Source organism: Bufo gargarizans, chromosome 3 (genome assembly GCF_014858855.1).
Source record: "Bufo gargarizans isolate SCDJY-AF-19 chromosome 3, ASM1485885v1, whole genome shotgun sequence".
Lineage (NCBI taxonomy): Eukaryota > Metazoa > Chordata > Amphibia > Anura > Bufonidae > Bufo > Bufo gargarizans.
This window is the reverse complement of record NC_058082.1, coordinates 410214158-410232605: the sequence shown is the minus strand read 5'-3', so window position 1 is coordinate 410232605 and position 18448 is coordinate 410214158. Positions and strand designations below refer to the sequence as shown.

The 18448-nt window shown below is 46.6% G+C and overlaps 1 protein-coding gene across 1 annotated transcript in view; it reads left to right on the top strand.

The window, feature by feature from the left end:
• The first annotated feature begins 2681 nt into the window (after window positions 1-2681).
• LOC122933389 (complement receptor type 1-like) overlaps window positions 2682-18448 on the top strand; it is a 107390-nt gene continuing 91623 nt past the window's right edge. The window contains exon 1 of the mRNA XM_044288356.1: window positions 2682-2728. The gene's annotated coding sequence lies outside the window, so the exon portion shown is untranslated. The remainder of the gene's footprint in view (window positions 2729-18448) is intronic.

Sequence of the window (18448 nt, the reverse complement as noted above, 5' to 3'; positions counted from 1 at the left end):
GTTTATCTTAAAGGGGTTGTCCAGGTTCAGAGCTGAACCTGGACATCCCTCCATTTTCACCCCGGCAGCCCCCCTGACATGAGCATCGGAGCAGTTCATGCTCCGATGCTCTCCTTTGCCCTGCGCTAAATCGCGCAGGGCAAAAGCATTTTTCTGAGATCCGGTGACATACCGGGCTCTCTATGGGGCTGACAGGCAGCCCGGTGACGTCACCGGCACTGATGGGCGGGATTTGGCTCTGCCCTAGCCAGTAAAACGGCTAGGGCAGAGCTAAAGCCCGCCCCTCAGAGCCGGTGACATCACCGAACACACTGCTGGGCGGAAGTTACCGCCCGGCAGTGTGTTATAGAAAACACAAGAGCCAGTGCTCTGCGCGATCTAGCACAGGGCACGGGAGCGCATCGGAGCATGAGATGCTCCGATGCCAGGCTCAGGAGGGCTGCCGGGGTGAAAATAAGGGTATACCCGGACAACCCCTTTAAGGCCGGATCCGGATCAATGCCTTTCAATGGGCATTCATTCCGGATCCGGGCTTGCGGCAAGTGTTCCGGATTTTTGGCCGGAGCAAAAAGCGCAGCATGCTGCGCTATTTGCTGCGGCCAAAAAACGTTCCGTTCCGGAACGGAAGACATCCTGAAGGACGGACTGTCCATTCAGAATGCATTAGGAAAATCCTGATCAGTATTCTTCCGGCATAGAGCCCCGACGACGGAACTCTATGCCGGAAGACTATAACGCAGATGTGAAAGAGCCCTAAGTCCTTACCTGTGCCTGTGAGCGAGCCGGTCTGAAAACAAGTGCGGTCAGCGGGAGCAGGCAGTTCCGAGAACAGCCACCGGGGGCCTTTATAAGGGCTTACCTGTGCATCGCCGAACTTGTGAGTTAAGATGGCAGCCCGCATGTGTTCGCGGGCGAACACGGCGAACTGGCCTTCACTGTTGATGACCTCTCCTGAGGAGAGGTCATACCACAACCCCTTTCACATAATGAATCTATAAAAAAAAGATAAAAAAATAAAATAAAATACGAATAAGGGCTCACGACACGACAGTGGTTTCGGTCCACATCTGATCCGCATTTTTTACGGATCAGATGCGGACCCATTCATCTCAAAAGAATCCATTCCACGGCCACGGAAAAAAATAGAACATGTCCTATTCTTGTCCATTTTGCAGACAAGGATAGAATATTTGTGAAGGTGTAAAAACAAAATGGCGGCTGGGTCTTGACTGGTATCCCGCTTTTCCGGATCCACAATCTGCAGCCTACAAAAACAGCTACGGCCGTGTGCCTGTGCCGATTCATATTTCCATGTTTGCAAAAAAATGAACAAAAACTAAAAACAATAAAGAAAAACTAGCAGAGGCACGATGGAGATCTGTAGCGGATCCCGACGGCATATACTGGGTCAGTCAGGTTTTCACGCGTTTTTCTTTCTACAGCACAGATTTAGGGCTCGTGTGAAGCCTGTGCTATGGACCGCAAATTGCGGTCTGCAATGCACGGGCACCTTCTGTGGGGCAGGCGCATGGAGATCACAGAATGGGTCTGCGATCCCTCCGTTCCACAAAAAGATAGATCATGTTCTATCTTTTGCGATGCACTGGCACGGAACGGAACCCCAGAAAGCACTCCGTGGTGCTCCGTTCCATATCTCCGGACCCATTGAAATGAATAGGTCCGCACCCGTGATGCGGAATGACAACGGAACGGTGCCCGTGTACTGTGGATCCGCAAATGCGGTCCGCAATACGAGAACGGGACACCAACGGTCATGTGAACGAGCCCTAAGGCTCATGCACAGGACCGCATGTATTTTGTGGTCTATAAAACACAGATCCGCTAAAAATACAGATGACGTCCGTGTGCATTCCATATTTTGTGGAACGGAACAGCTGACCCCTAACAGAACAGTCCTATCCTTGTCCGTTATGCGGAAAACAAAAGGACATGTTCTATTTTTTTGCAGAACGGGCATGCGGACATACGGAAATGGAATGCACACAGAGTAACTTCCGTTTTTTTGTTTTGCGAACCCATTGAAATGAACGGTTACGCATAGCCTTAAAAAAAAAAGGAACAGACACGGAAAGGAAATACGTTTGTGTGCATGAGTCCTTATTGAGCAGTCTGTGCTATTCTGGAGACTCGCCCCCCTGGGTGCACCGCCTGGATTTTTGGCCCACAGGGAGCTGACTCGGCGTCCTCAGCACAGGTAATTGATTGCTATGGCTGAGCTACAAGACTGGCCTGCAGCATGTACAGACATTGCGGGTGTCCTTATGTGAAAGAAGTCAGTTAGCTGCCACTCCACATGGCGCTGGTGTGTACAGCGGCTAGACAACGCAAAAACCGCATCTCTCTGTGCTGGAGTATGGTTTAATATTCTACAAGATTTTAGAATATTTTTTCCCCAGAAGTTCAGAGGCCGCAGGGATTATCAGTACCCCACCTACAAGAACTGATCAACAGCGAGCTCTAGACACGGATGTAAGGTGACTGGTGAAGGGGCTCGGAAGCCATTGCCCACGTCACGTTCACTAACTGTGACTTTTCGCAATTTGGGAAAGTGGCCGCGCTTAGTCATTGATCACATGCCGCGTCATAAGGGCGTGGCCAGTGCGTGGGGTAGAGCGGAATGGGGGCGTGGCCAAACGTCACTACTATCTTGCTGCCTGCGCACTTGCGCAGTAGACGAGAAGTTTCACAGAGAAGTCACCGTCCTGAGGTGAGCGGGGCTGGAGGACTGCGAGTCCACGGTGTGGTGTACTTTTATCAGTTATAGTGCATTGTGTTATATATCTATCTATACATTGTGCAGTATTGTACGGTATGTTATTAAGTATTGCACTGTCTGGTGTGTTATACAGTAATGTGATGTATAGTCAGCTATGTTATTGTACAACATAATGTACTGTATATGGTACGGTGTTGTATGTTATTGTACAGTATTGTATGCTACTGTAAAATGGTATGACCTCCTGTGCTGTATGATGTGATATCACTGACATTGGACGGACTATATAATGCTTGTAACAAAAATAACTATCACAGAAAAGCTACCGTATATATTAATTTAGATAAAATCTAGCGGCACACAGACAACAACCAAAAAGAGCCCCAAGATACCAAACACTAAGCTCCAAATAAAGTAATGGTCCGGCATTAGTGGCGGCAGGAATCGGGTAAGAGGGATATCTTTCCCTGCACCTTTTTATTTGGAGTTATCTTAGCTTTAGTTTTCCTCTTTGGGCCCTTTTTGGTTGTTTGTGTTGCACTATATTTTATCTACACGAATAAAGGTTGTGTTTTCGGACACTTTTCAGTGATGAGTGTGTCATACAGGACTGTTATGTGCTATCGTACTTTGTATTGTAAGGTGTTTGCTATTGTACTACATTGTTATTATATAGTAGTATGCTGTTACTATACTGCAGTGTGTTGTACAGTATTTTAGGCTTTTTTTTTTTCTGTTCATGTGTTGTGTAGCGTTGGTTGGGGACTGCAGCGGTTTTTGGAGGTTGGTTAATTCTGACATTGGGGAAGTGGGGGGGTTGGGAGTTGGTTTCCGGTTCTTAGGCTAGTTTCACACGTTTGGTCAGGGAGAAACGCTCCTTGTGATGGCTGCATTTTTGGACCCTAACTTTACAGCGTCCCAGTAACATCCGATGCTGTACTGTAGTCATGGTTTTAGGTGAACACCTTAGACCCACAGTCCGGGAATTAGCCGCATTATAAATCTTTATGGTTCTGTGAGTTCGGGTCAGTGTTTGGGCCGGGAGTTGTTACCATTACATGGGGCGCGTTTCCCAGACTGAACATGCTCCTGTGAAGCTGGCCTACAGAGAAGGGGACGTGACAGGTGCCATGTCCATGTGGCGTCGGGCATTGTGGCTTATTAACAACTTCGTAACCGAGGGCTTTGGTGGCTGAATGTCCAAATCAAGTTTTCATTTTTTCAGAACAGTGCTTTCTAACGTACATTTATTTGTATTTGGCGCTTTCTTTTTATATTCTTGTGACATAGATTGAGTTTTCATATGGTACCAAATAAGACCTGTAAAATTTACTGTTTAGTTTTAGTGTAGAATTGAAATGTTTCTTTTTGATGTTTATTAGTTTAATGAGAAATTTGACAAAAGAAATTCATACCAAAAATAATCCTTGTGCTGGTCCTTGTACAACTGTATTTTCCTCCATCACTGGAGTACCCGAGAAGAAATTATTCTTGGGTCTCTTCTGCCATTAGATGTTATTACAGTTCTCGCTATACTTGATACTTTCTGTGACTGAAAGCCGACCATTTCCACTCCTGGTCGCTTCAGGAGAATCGATCTGACAAATTGCCGATCCAGTCTCTTGCAGAGTGACCGACAATGATACTGTATTTTCGCTCCATAAGACACACTCTCCCCCCCCCCCCCCCCTCCTAAAATAGGGGGGGGGGGCGGGGGGGAATGGCTGTGCATCTTTTGGAGGGAATACTAGTGATCGTTTGCGTTATGGAAGCATTGATTACTACACATAAGAATCGGGGAGTGGTAAATACTGCACTCCTTGTCCTGGCTGTGCTCACCACTCCCTGGTCTTCTCTGGGCATTGTCCTGACTGTGTACAGTATGAGGAGGTGGTGCGTGCACTTTGATCTGGCGCTGTGTGACATCAGGTCACAGTGCAGTGCGGGCCCGGAGAAGATGAGGGAGCGGTGAGTGCGGGTAGAGCTGATGGACCTGCAGAGTGGCAGGAGAGGCAAGTTTATTTATTTATTTTATATCTATTGGGAGGTGGGGGGGTTTGATCTGAGATCTGGTGGTGGGTCTGATCTGAGGTCTGATGGAAAAAAAAATGTTTTTTTTTTTCTTATTCTTTTCCTCTAAATCTTAAAGGGGTATTCCCATCACAATGATCACTGTTAGATCTGTTAATGATTTGACAGTGATCATTTTTGTAAATACATTTAATTACCCAATTCACACCCTTTTTGAGAAAATAAGTCCCCTCTTACATGATCGTTGCTTTCGTCTCCCCTGGTTACGGCCACCTCTCCTGTCGAATCCCACCAGGCCACGCTTGCGCAGAAGACTGAAGATTTTCGCCCAGCCTGGCCACGCAATGTCCTGAACGCGCACGCCGCCGCGCATGCGCCATGATTACTTCTTCCTGGCCAGTATAGTACAGAGCCACGAACGGTCACGCCGGTTCTGTACTATACGGACCAGGAATAAGTCACCATGGCGCATGCGCGGCAGCGTGCGCGTTCAGGACATTGCGTGGCCCGGCCGGGAGAAGAATCCAGGAAGTGAACGTCGCGCTCAACGAAGGGAAGTATGAAAAGTAAAGATGGGAATACCCCTTTAAGGCCTCTGACATGAGCGTGATGGATTGGCTCAGGGCGCGTTCAGTGAAAATCACACCATTTTGCAAGCAAGTTCAGTCAGTTTTGTCTACAATTGCGTTCAATCTTTTTCAGCGCGGGTGCAATGTGCTTTAATGCGTTTTTCACGTGCGTGAGAAAAAAACTGAAGGTTTACAAACCACATCTCTTAGCAACCGTCAGTGAAAAACGCATCGCACCCGCACTTGCTTATGGATGCAATGTGTTTTTCACTGAAGCCCCATTCACTTCTATGGGGCCAGGGCTGCGCGAAAAACACAGAATATAGAACATGCTGCGATTTTCACGCAACGCAAAACTGATGTGTGAAAAAAAAACGCTCAGGTACACAGACCCATTGACATGAGTGGGTCAGGATTCAGTGCGGGTGCTATGCATTCACGTCACGCATCGCACCCGGGCCTAAGACCTAAGACTTGGCATGTTCTATATTCTGCGTTTTTCACACAGCCCTGGCCCCATAGAAGTGAATGGGGCTGCAGTGAAAAACGCATTGCATCCGCATGCAAGTGCGGATGTAATGCGTCTTTCACTGATGGTTGCTAGGAGATGTTGATTGTAAACCTTTAGTTTTTTTAGCACGTGCGTGAAAAACGCATTGCACCAGCGAAAAAAAAAGAGACAACGGAACGCAATAGCAGACAAAACTGACTGAACGTGCTTGCAAAATGGTGCGAGTTTTACTGAACGCATCCGGAGCCAATCCGCCACGCTCGTGTGTTCTGGTGCGTCCTATAAAATACAGTATTTGCCATGAAACTAGTGGCTTATATACTGATGTATTTGTCCTAGCTGCATGTTGCATCATCGATCAGGCGGTATATCTACAGGTGGTGGACATAAAGGGTTAATGGTGTCTCCCTGCCCCTGCTGCCATTGTGGGTTCTATGGGCCTCACCCGCCATAAGCTACAGTACTCTTAAATCTATTTAAAGGGATTGTCTGGTTTCTAATAAGTGGTGCTGAAATACCCTAAAATAAAAAGACTACGGTATATAAAAAATTAAAATAAAATTGGATAAAGCTCCTTTCATGTGTATGCCTGATTCTTTCTGGCGTGAAATTAGTGGTCACATGACCTACCCATAGTCCCTGTGAATCCTTCTGAAGTCCACCTCCACCAGTCAGTATTTCTGTCAGCACTTTTCAGCAGTATTCAGAAGCCAGAAAATCATACTAGATCCTGCCCTGTAAGGCACAAAGATTCAGAGATCTGCTAGATTTGTTTCAGACTGGCAGCTTGGGGGGGGGGGGTCCTTTCTGCTGCAGCTCTTTTACTGCCACGGCTTCTAACAGAATATAAGGCAGGTGACAGTGGAAGCTGAGAGTTCATGCGAGGACCTCAATAAGGCGGACAAGAAATAAGGAGAACAGCATTTGGGAGTCAAATATGGGAACAAATAGCATATCCAATGAGGAGGTGGAGGGAGATTTTATTGCTGCGCCTCTTAGAAACCGGACAATCTCCTTCTCTGTAAATGGTGATCAAGGGTTGAGGCGCATCGTCTATTGCATCCATGTTTCTGAACCGGACATGAAATTGTGTCTAAAGCTGCCATCACAGAACTGTAACTGGTGGCATGCCGTACCTCAGTGCTGGGCATCGCCCACCTGACGGCTCACTGCTATGGAAGAGCGAGGCTAACAACAGCAACAATAGCAGCTGAATGGGCGAGGCTAGAAAAAACAAAAAACAGTGCAGGCGTCAGCAATGATACAGCAGTTCAGGTATGCAGCCAGATGAACGTCTGTGAGGACAGGACCTTACAAGGGTTATCTGGGCAGACATTTCACTTTCCCTGCGCTGTGCTCGGCTATCTCCGCAGCTCCCATAGAAATGAATGGAGCGGCCATGTGCCGCAGAGCGCTCCGCTCATTTTAGGGGTCTGCAAGTCGTACGGGGCCCCCGTTCGCATGATTGGTAAGGGTCCCAGCGGTAGGACCCCCACCGATCTGATCCTGTGGATAGAGGATAACTTGAAACAACTGGAATATCTCTTCAAACCATATTTATTGGAATGCAACTTCTGAAATTCCTAAAATGTTCTAAATTCCTGTAAATACATATGCAACATGCTGTGCATTTAAAACTAGGAAATACTGTTATACATTTAATTTGAAGAAATCTAGAAATTTGTCCTCAGAAAAAAGTTAGAAAAGCTCTATATGTGTTTACTGGAAATGCTGAGGATCCTCTGCAAGTCTAAATAGAAATAAAAGAAATGTTAAAGTGCAGCTGATTTTATTCTTGCCTGGGAATGCCACAGCCTGCATCTGCTATGGAAAGATACCTGCGCTGCCTACTGGGTGTACATCTTCCAGTTTGCGGCTTGTTTACTTCCACTCCGGCATGGTCACCTGCTCCTCTGCAGCCAATGACTGGATTCAGTGGTGATGCGTCCACAAGAGACACTCCAGCACTGAAGCCAGTCATTGGCTGCAGTAGAGCAGGTGACCATGCCCATGCTAGGGGGTAGGTAATTATTTCTATAGCATACTGATCTGACAGGCTGCGGGCTTCTGTAGAAAAGTGACCTACTCCTGGACAACACCTTTTGATGCTGTTCTAAGATGATTGCAGGCATACCCAGTAGAGAATGTTCTCCTCTGGTCTTCACTACTGAGCATGTGCAGCACAAGGTCATGCATTGTAAATAAAGGCGTTGGAGCACCATGAAGATACCTATAAGGGTCAGTAAAAAATAAGACTATAGAACTTAAAGACGGGTCCTGGAGATGCAAAATCCCAATGAGACGCCTCCCGAAGGTTCTGAAAATAATGATTTGGTTTCTTTTCTGCTCATGGGAACATATAAGGGTGAGTTCACACCTCTGCCATATATTTCCATTGAGGAGCAGAACAGTGAAAATAACAGAAACGCATAAGGGTACTTTACGCTAGCGTTTTTGTTTTCCAGCATTGAGTTCCCTCACAGGGGCTCAGTACAAGAAAAAAAAACTGATCAGTTTTATCCTAATGCATTCTGAATGGAGAGCATTCCACTCAGTATGCATCAGTTCAGTCCCTCTTACGTTTTTTGCTTTGAGAAAATACCGCAGAATGCTGCAGTTTTCTCTCCAGCAAAAAAACTGAACATTTGCCGGAACAATTTCTATTAAAATGCATTAATGACGGATCCGACCCCCAAGTGTTTTGGCAAAATGGATCCGGATTTGCAGTCTGTGCATGCGCACTATAAATACCGGATCTGTTTTTCTAGATGACAACCAGAAAGACGGATCCGGTATTGCAATGCATTTGTGAGACTCATCCGGATCTATCTGACAAATGCCATCTGTTTGCGTCAGGATTGCCGGACCCGGCAGGCACTTCCGGCGACAGAACTGCCTGCCGAAATCCTCTGCCGCAAGTGTGAAAGTACCCTAATAACTGAGATGAATACAAATGAACAGACTCCATCGACTACAATTGGGTCTGGTCAGCTTTCTTTTGGGACTTTCGTTCAGGACTTTTTTTTTCTCTCGGCCGCTCCATCCTCAATGCGCCTGCGCCGATGACGTCACATCTACACCCGGCGCAGGCGCATTGAGGATGGAGCGGCCGAGAGAGCGGCCGCCTCTCAGTGCGCCTGCGCTGATTAAAGACAGGTACGGCGCAGGCGCGATATTTTGAATTCAAACAGGGCCAGCAGAGAACGATCCCGTTCCCTGGCCCTGTCAAACGGCGGAGGGGGCGTCATGATGAGAGGAGGATGCGGCTGCTAGCAGCAAGTAGCCGCCCTACTTGCTGGTAGCAAGGTAATTTACATATTATAAAACTTGATTTTTAACAAAATCTACTGAACGAAAATGAATATTTAGCATATGTACAGGGAGCTTGCAGTGTAGGGATTAATATTAACCGGGGGAAAAAAAACTGTTTTGTGGGCTGACAGAAGCCCTTTAAAGTTAGTATGGGCCATAATCCTGAGGCAAGAGGCTGGTAAACAGGCCCCTCCAAAACCCAGTGGCGAGGTTGGTTTCGCCACAGACATGTTATATTTTTTTTTTTTGCGGGGCCACGGAACAAAGCAATGTCTGCGGACAGCACACTGAGTCCTGTCCGCATCCGAGCCGCGAAAAAACGGCGGCTCGGATGCGGACCAAAACAACGGCCATGTGCATGAGGCCTAAATGGGAGAGCTTTAAATCCACAAATTTTATTCCTTTAGGTAACAAGTATAAACGGCTTAAATTAAACCCCCCCCATGGCTTACCGCTACTGTAAAAAGGGAAAGCAAAGAAAAAAAAAAAAAGGGAGTTTTAAAAAATACAAATCGGAGGTTCAGCTGTAGCTTTTGAAGTTTACAAAGGGCTAAATAAAATCTTTAAAAAGGAGATAAAATTTGCAAAAATACTAAACAAACAACAGTGACAACTTTATCTCACTGTGATTTCGTAGTAAAGGGATCACAGAGAGGCACGGAGCATCATCAATCATGTTACTGCTCCGTGCTTCTGCTGTCCGCATCGGGTCTTGGCTGTCATTCACGCAGCGGTGTCCCTTAAAGCTATATCTCTGTATTGTGTATCACTGGCCTAAGATATCTGCCCCTGTACAATGGTGGTCACACACAAATACAGGTCACATTCAACCTTCATTCCTGCCTAAAATGCCACACCTAACACTCCTCCACCCGACATGTTTCGCCGCGATGCGGCTTCATCAGGAGTTTGGAGCAATAGCCATACACAATAAAGAGATATAGCTTTTAGGGACAGGAATTACGTTTTGTGTGTTGGTACTGAGCCTCAGTACCTATACAACAGAACTGATTAGTACCCTTGGTCTGAATGCTAATTGATCAAATGTGAGTTGCACGAATCAAACAATCCCATTACCATTGGCAATAATTGCTACGAGTTTCTGGGAGACTGTAAGATAACATTCAATGGTAGCAACCTAGATTGCACCTAATTGTTTGTTTATTAATGAACTCTGTCTCGCACAGCAGTACCACACATGTAAACTACACCTGATCCTTAATGTAGTCTAGCTATCTTCAGTTCTGCGCCCATAAAATAACCAAATAGTCCATAAAGTGTGAGGTGGCACCAATTGCAAGTGAGGAACCGTAGGTCTTTCGATTTTAGATTTGTTACAATAAAGTTATTTAGTTTAGGACCCCTACAGGGATTTTTGTCGGTCCACTGACCGAATTGAGTACTTCTGAGTGATTAGGCATCAACTTGGCAAATGAGGTTCAATGTGGATCAATGTAAAGTTATGCATCTTGGTAGTAATAATCTGTGTGCTTCATCTGTCCTAGGACTAGGTGATGTAACATTGGGGGAGTCACTTATAGAGAAGGATTTGGGTGTCCTTGTAAATCATAGATTATATAACAGCATACAATGTAAATCAGCTGCTTCTAAGGCCACCAGGATATTGTCATGCATTAAACGAGGCATGGACTCGCGGGGCAGGGATGTAATATTACCACTTTACAAAGCGTTGGTGCAGCCTAATCTGGAATATGCAGTTCAGTTCTGGGCACCAGTCCATAGAAAGGACTCACTGCAGCTGGAAAAAGTACAGAGGGGAGCAATTAAACTGATAAGGGGCATGGAGGGTCTTAGTTATGAAGAAAGAGTAAAAGAATTGAATTTATTTTGTCTTGAGAAGAGACATCTAAGGGGAAACATGATTAACCTATACAAATGGGCCATACAAAAAATACGGTGCAAAACGTGCTCAAAAGACAAGGGGGCACTGCCTCCGATTGGAGAGGAAAAAGAGCAGTCTCCGGAAGCGTCAAAGCTTCTTTACTGTAAGAACGGTGAAGCTGTGGAATAGTCTACCTCAGGATGTGGTCACAGCAGGAACAGTGGACAGTTTGAAAAAGGGTTTAGATTAATTCTTAAAACTAAAAAACATTAATGCTTATGAAAATGTGTAGAAATTTGAGTCTCATTTCCTTCTGGGATTTGAGTCCCCATCTATCCCTTGGTTGGACTTGGATTTTTGTCCACCGTATCAAGTATGTAACTATCGTTTACACTAAAGACACTCCTTTTAAAAAGACAAAGCTCAAGGAAGTAATAATAAAACTTAGTCATCTAGGTCTTATGTACTCTGAGGTTCCCAGCCAAACTTTGTGTAAGGTTCCAGACCAGTGCTCTGTGCTTTTCTTTTCCCCAGAAAAAGATGCGTCATAGTGGATGAACACAAGAAGCCTTGATTGTTACATTACTCTCATATACCGTATTTTTCGCCCCATAAGACCCCCCCCCCGTAACAGTGCCAGCCACAGATCCCCCCCCCCGTAACAGTGCCAGCCACAGATCCCCCCCCCCGTAACAGTGCCAGCCACAGATCCCCCCCCCCCCGTAACAGTGCCAGCCACAGATCCCCCCCCCGTAACAGTGCCAGCCACAGATCCCCCCCCCGTAACAGTGCCAGCCACAGATCCCCCCCCGTAACAGTGCCAGCCACAGATCCCCCCCCGTAACAGTGCCAGCCACAGATCCCCCCCCCCCCGTAACAGTGCCAGCCACAGATCCCCCCCCCCCCGTAACAGTGCCAGCCACAGATCCCCCCCCCCCGTAACAGTGCCAGCCACAGATCCCCCCCCCCCGTAACAGTGCCAGCCACAGATCCCCCCCCCGTAACAGTGCCAGCCACAGATCCCCCCCCCCGTAACAGTGCCAGCCACAGATCCCCCCCCCCGTAACAGTGCCAGCCACAGATCCCCGCCGTAACAGTGCCAGCCACAGATCCCCCCCCGTAACAGTGCCAGCCACAGATCCCCCCGTAACAGCCACAGATCCCCCCCCCCCGTAACAGTGTCTGTCAGCCACAGATCCCCCCGTAACAGTGTCTGTCAGCCACAGATCCCCCCCCCCCCCGTAACAGTGTCTGTCAGCCACAGATCCCCCCCCCCGTAACAGTGTCTGTCAGCCACAGATCCCCCCCCCCGTAACAGTGTCTGTCAGCCACAGATCCCCCCCCCGTAACAGTGTCTGTCAGCCACAGATCCCCCCCCCCCCCCGTAACAGTGTCTGTCAGCCACAGATCCCCCCCCCCCGTAACAGTGTCTGTCAGCCACAGATCCCCCCCCCCCGTAACAGTGTCTGTCAGCCACAGATCCCCCCCCCCCCGTAACAGTGTCTGTCAGCCACAGATCCCCCCCCCCCCCCCGTAACAGTGTCTGTCAGCCACAGATAGCCACAGATTGCAGTGATAGCGGTTTATTTATGCCTGCTTCTTGCCTAGCAATATCTACTGTATTGGTATTACATTTCTGTTTGCTTTTTGTGTGTGGTATACAGACATCTAGGGAACTTTCCTATCTGTGGCAGCCAATCCAGCAGGCATTTCCGGATTCCACAGCTCACTGCTAGAATAAGGTCCGATGGTGATCTGACATAAATCTTGAATTTTGGCCTGACAAAATCCATTGCATGCAAAGGTTTTTGTCCATCCGACAGCCATCAGACATGTGAGCATAGCCCCAGTAATACATTGTAAAGGTTTGGTGGTAGATATTTCTTCATGTTCAGCGACCTAGGCTACAACATTGCTGATGTGTTTCTGGTTTTGTGAGATTAGAACCGGTGCTGGTCAGTTCGTAGTGTTCACCAGCAAACACATGCGGGCTGCCATCTTGACTTACCTGTCCGGTGATGCACAGGTAAGCCCTTGCCTGTGCCTTGAGCCGGTCTGAAATCGAATGCGGTCACCTGGAGCAGGCAGTTCTGAGAACAGCCGCCGGGGGCTTTCATCGGGCTGTTCTTGGAACTGCCTGCTCCCGGTGACCGCATTTGATTTCAGACCGGCTCCCGACACGCAAGGGCTTACCTGTGCATCACCGGACGGGTGAGTCAAGATGGCAGCCGAACTGACTATCACTGATTAGAACCATTTAGCTAAATATTCGCACCTTGAAGTTGTTATATAGGCCTTTGAAAGGGATGTGTTACTCATGCAGGATGGAAATGAAGAAGTCCCTTTAAATTTTAGCACAGCATTTCATATACTCACTATACTACTGATTAATAATGGAAAGAGCACTTGCCAAAATTTGTAAGGTTGGTCCATGGTACAAGGGACGTAAGATTGGCATATATGATATGGGAGTGCACAGTGTATTCCCATGATACACCCTAGGGCCTAGCCTATATAAGACAATACTCCTGAGTCTGCCTCCAGTGGACAGAGCCTTCCTCCCATATCTGCAGGAGGAGAGTCTTCATATTCTGTGTTTAATCATCTAGATCTTGCTGTGTGTGGTGCAGCATGTGAGCAGTTCATGTGCTGGATATGATGTTTTCATCCTGTCTACTTAAAGGAACAGTAGCAATAAAACAATATGCTAATTAATAATTCACCAGTTTGAGCGGAGGTCGAGAATTTATTATGGGCAGTATTGCCGCAGCCTGGAAAGCATATCTATCTGTGATTGTAGTCTGAAATGCCTATTTATAACTTTTATTCAAATGTGTTCAACAGGGCCGTTCCAGGTAGTACATTTGAATGGATTTTGCGCTTCAATGTTCTCCTCCAGTTATGAAGTATTTCAATGTAGTTTTACTGCAGTGTTTTTGCAATTTATTCTTTCTGCTGTGAAGGTGCGCAAGAAATGATCATCCCTGATTGTAAATGTCAGGGATCCTTCTCTCCCTGATAGTAACTGTTGGGACACCCCATACACATTAGATGGCCAGCTGGAACCACCGAAAGTAGCGGATTCATCCAGTGATCTAATATGCATGGCCAACTTAGAGGACCTTTCACCTGGAAAAACATTGTGAACGAAGTCTCCTGACATATACAGCAGCGCCCAGGGATCTCACTGCACTTACTATTATGCCTGGGCGCCGCCCCGTTCTCCCGTTATGTCCTCCGGTATCTTCGCTCAGTAGGTTATAGTAGGCGGAGACTGCCCTTGTTCTACTAGCCGTCTCCTCCTCCTAGGCTGTAGCGCTGGCCAATCGCAGAGCTCACAGCCTGGGAGTTTATTTTTTTTCTCCCAGGCTGTGAGCTGTGCGCTACGATTGCCCAGCGCTACAGCCTAGGAGGAGGAGACGCCTAGCAGAACAAGGGCAGACTCCGCATACTATAACCTACTGAGCGAAGATACCGGAGGACATAACGGGAGAACGGAGCGGTGCCCAGGTATAATAGTAAGTGCAGTGAGATCCCTGGGCGCCGCTGTTTATGTCAGGAGACTTAGTTCACAATGTTTTTCTTCCAGGTGAAAGGTCCTCTTTAAAGGAATATTTTCCTGCTCCTCACCGTTCTGTTCCAGCTCCAGAGCCTTTTTTTAACGGAACTTCAGGTCTCCATTTGTCAACTTCTGGACGGATGGGCTCACGTGTGCCTGTGCAGCCATGACTGGCTACACCGCTTATGTGTCCCCAACAGTGGCGTGCTGCTTGGAGACACGTCATCACTGAGGCCAGTCATTGGTTGCAGTGGTGCACGTGATACTGTTAATGTGGAAGTTGACAGATGGAAACCAGAAGTCCAGTGAAGAGAACCCAGGAGCTGGAGCTTCAGGTATTCCAAGCAAAGGGGCCGAAACTAAAAGCGATTGTTTCTAAGTAACTCACGGTATTACATTTAAGAAATCATTACCTTCCAACAAGCCGCATCCAGAGATGGGTTTGGTAGGGCGTGGAACAGAAGAGGGTGGCGAAACACACGTGACGCGCATTTATTCTTGAAACACTACAGCGTATCAAAGATGTCTACATCTATGGCATTGTGGTTTAAAGAGTTAAAGGGAGTCTGTCACAAACCTGACCGGTTCTAAACCGATCACATAGTTCAGTGGGACACAAAGACATGACACAGATGGCACCTTTTTTTTGTTTAATTTTTCAGATCATCCAAATCGCCCAAAAAGTCGTTTTATGATATGCTAATGAGTCGTCGCAAGTGCCCAGGGGCGGAGAGTTTGCTGAAAGTGCCCAAGTTCCCTGCCTCCCTCGCGCCTAACTCCACCCCTCTGTAAGCTCCAGCCAGCCCTGTGGCTCTATGACATCATATTTCCCTATAGCCCGGCCATGCGCAGTGTTCTGCCACAGATTTCACGCCAGTAACTGGCGCATGCGCACTGCATATCTCTGTGCCTCTGCCTACAGTGGCTCCGCCCCTGGGCACTTGTGACGGCTCATCAGCCTATCATAAAAAAACAGTTTGGGCGATTTGGATGATCTGAAAAACGAAACAAAGGTGCCATCTGTGTCATGTCTGTGTCACACTGAACTATGTGATTGGTTTAAAACCAGTCAGGTTGGTGACGGACTCCCTTTAAAAAAGTTAACCAGTAAGCTATGTGTACCCCAAAGCAACTTGTAGCTGTCCGAGGGCTTTTTTTTTTAAGTGAATGGTTCTGAATATGGACTGCAAAAAAAGAAAAATTTAGTACAGACATAGCCAAAAAAAAATGTTTGTGTGCATGAGCTCTTACATTGACAGATATATAGAAGTCAGTGAGATTCTCTCTTAAGCAGAAATCGTTATTCCATGTGGGTGCTGTCAAAGAACAGGAAATCTTGACATATTTTAGGCCTTGTGCCCAGTATGAAAACTGCATGATTGTAGATAAAAAAGAAAAATGGATTTAAACAATAGGTCATGTTCTGGGGACACTTCCTTTTAATTCAGAGTGTTTTAGGATGAAGAGAACCAGCTTGTGTGCAGAAGTGTTTGCTCTGAAGGGAACACTCGCGGTGCGGCCACACGGTCGGGTTTCTGCATGCAGTTTTGAAAGCCAAATCAGGAGTGGACCATAGAAGAAGTGAAAGCATAAAGGATGCAAATTCCCTTTTTTATTCATTTCACTTTTGGCTTTGGCTTCCTAAACTGTATGCCGAAACCTGAGTGTGTGGCTGAGCCCTCCCCCCGATATGATGACTACATAGAGCCAGGGAGAGCAGTGACATGATTGCTGTCATGTGACTTGAGTCGTTTCCTTGTTAAGGGCGTCTTTACACGCGGCAGATTTTGTGCCAGAAAATTCTGTGACTGAAAATCTGTTCCATTCATTTGAATGGGGCGGCAAGCACATGGATTTCTGCAAGCCCCATTCATGTGAATGGAATTGATTTTCAGTCGCAGAATTTTCCGCCACAAAATCTGGTGCATGTGAAGGCGCCCTTATGAGGGAGTGACCTGAAAATGGCTCTGCCATTCTGCCAGTTTCTTCTTATCAAATTATTAAAATGCTTCCAGAGTAAATACCGTGAATTGTTTATTCTGTAAGAACTTTGTGCGTTATTAAGTCATGACCTTATCAGATATGTTCTATGTTCTTAGTGAGCCAAACCCTCTATCATATATCATAGAAAAATCAGGCCTCACCTTAACATTAACTGTTTAAGAGCTCATGCAGACGGCTGTTGCCTGTCCGTGCTCTTATTGCGGGTCTGCAATATACGGGCTCCAGCCATTTGTGCACCGCATCAAGGATGCGGACCCATTCCCTTGAAATGACACACTGTCATTTCACAGGCTGTCCAGGCATTTACAGGATAAAAGGCCTCTTGCACACCCACATACGGCGTGTCCGCAATACATGGGACACCAGCCGTGTGCATTCCACATCAGATGCAGACCCATTTACTTCAATGGGTCCGCAAATCTGGAGATACGTAACAGAAGCACTACGGAGTGCTTCTGTGGTCTTCCGTTCCGTAAAAATATAGAACTTTTACAATCTTTTTGCGGAACGGACAGATCACAGACCCCATTCAAGTGAATGGGGTCGTGATCCGCATGCGGCTCGCCCACGGTCGGTGCCTGTGCATTGCGGACCACAATTTGCGGTCTGCAGCACACATTCGTGTGCAAGAGGCCTAAGGTTATCAGTATCAGATTGGCGGACGTTCAACAAATAGACTTGAACTGGATCTGAGCTGACTATTTCTGCTGCCATCTTCTTTGCTATCTCTGCTGAGGAGAGCTGATGATGGGGGTGCTGGGGGTCTGACCCCCACCAATCTGACATTGATGATCTGTCCTAAAGGACAGCTTATCAATATCTACAACTCAATCAGCACTTTTATCTTCTGAAATCCCATTCCCTGATTTATTGGCATATGAATCAGTACGAAGACCTATTACGTTACTCTAGCACAGCCATATGGGCCTCCCGCTGCCCGTGGGTGCTGTGCGCCACGTCTATAGCTTCCAAGATGACGCCAGTGCTGAAAACGGTTGAAGGACAAGTACTTTCTATTAAAATGCACAGTGCACTGATCTACTTATCTTGGGGCTCATGTACACAACTGTTGTTGTTGCGTTCCGCAAATTGCAGATCAGCAAAACATATAGCAGCTGGCCCATAATAGAACAATCCTATCCTTGTCCCTAATTCCAACAATAATAGGATGTTTTATTCTTAGCGGAATGGACATACAGACACGGAATGCACAGTCATTTCCTTTTTTTTTTTTTTTTTTTTTTTTTTTTGCGGTCCTATTAAAATGAATGGTTCTGCATTGAGCCACAAAAAAAAAAACACGGACAAAAAATAAGTTTGTGTGCGTGAGCCCTTAATTTTAGGTCTGTATGGCACACAGAGCTATAACTAAGCTGCAGGACCGTGAACTGGTGATACTATGCAAGTCACATTATGTGCTCATGTTGTTTTCGCAAAAGCTGTGACAATACCTCACAATTTCATACAAATTGCATAAAAAACTATGACCTAACCACATTGCATGTGACTGTACCCAAGCTGGATCTCTCATTCCTGCTGGTCACATTTCCAGCACACAATCACAGAGAAGGGTCTATGTGACCATATATTATTAATACAGGACTGTTTAATGGAGTGTGTAGAGAGAAAGCTTTAAGCACGCAGACTTGCACTGCTCCAGCTGAAGAACATGTGGATAGCATTTGTGGCGCCATCTATCTAACTTTTCTGAAGTCTAATTGGAAAAAAAAAAAAGTTCATCATTTATTTATTCTGAGTAACTGTAGAAGAAGAGTGCCAGTTTGTGTTGGGAAATATATGGCAACATGGTGTGCCGCATACAGACTGCATTTCTCAACCCCTTAATAACCTGTCCTGGAAAGGAGTTTATGACCAGGCACAT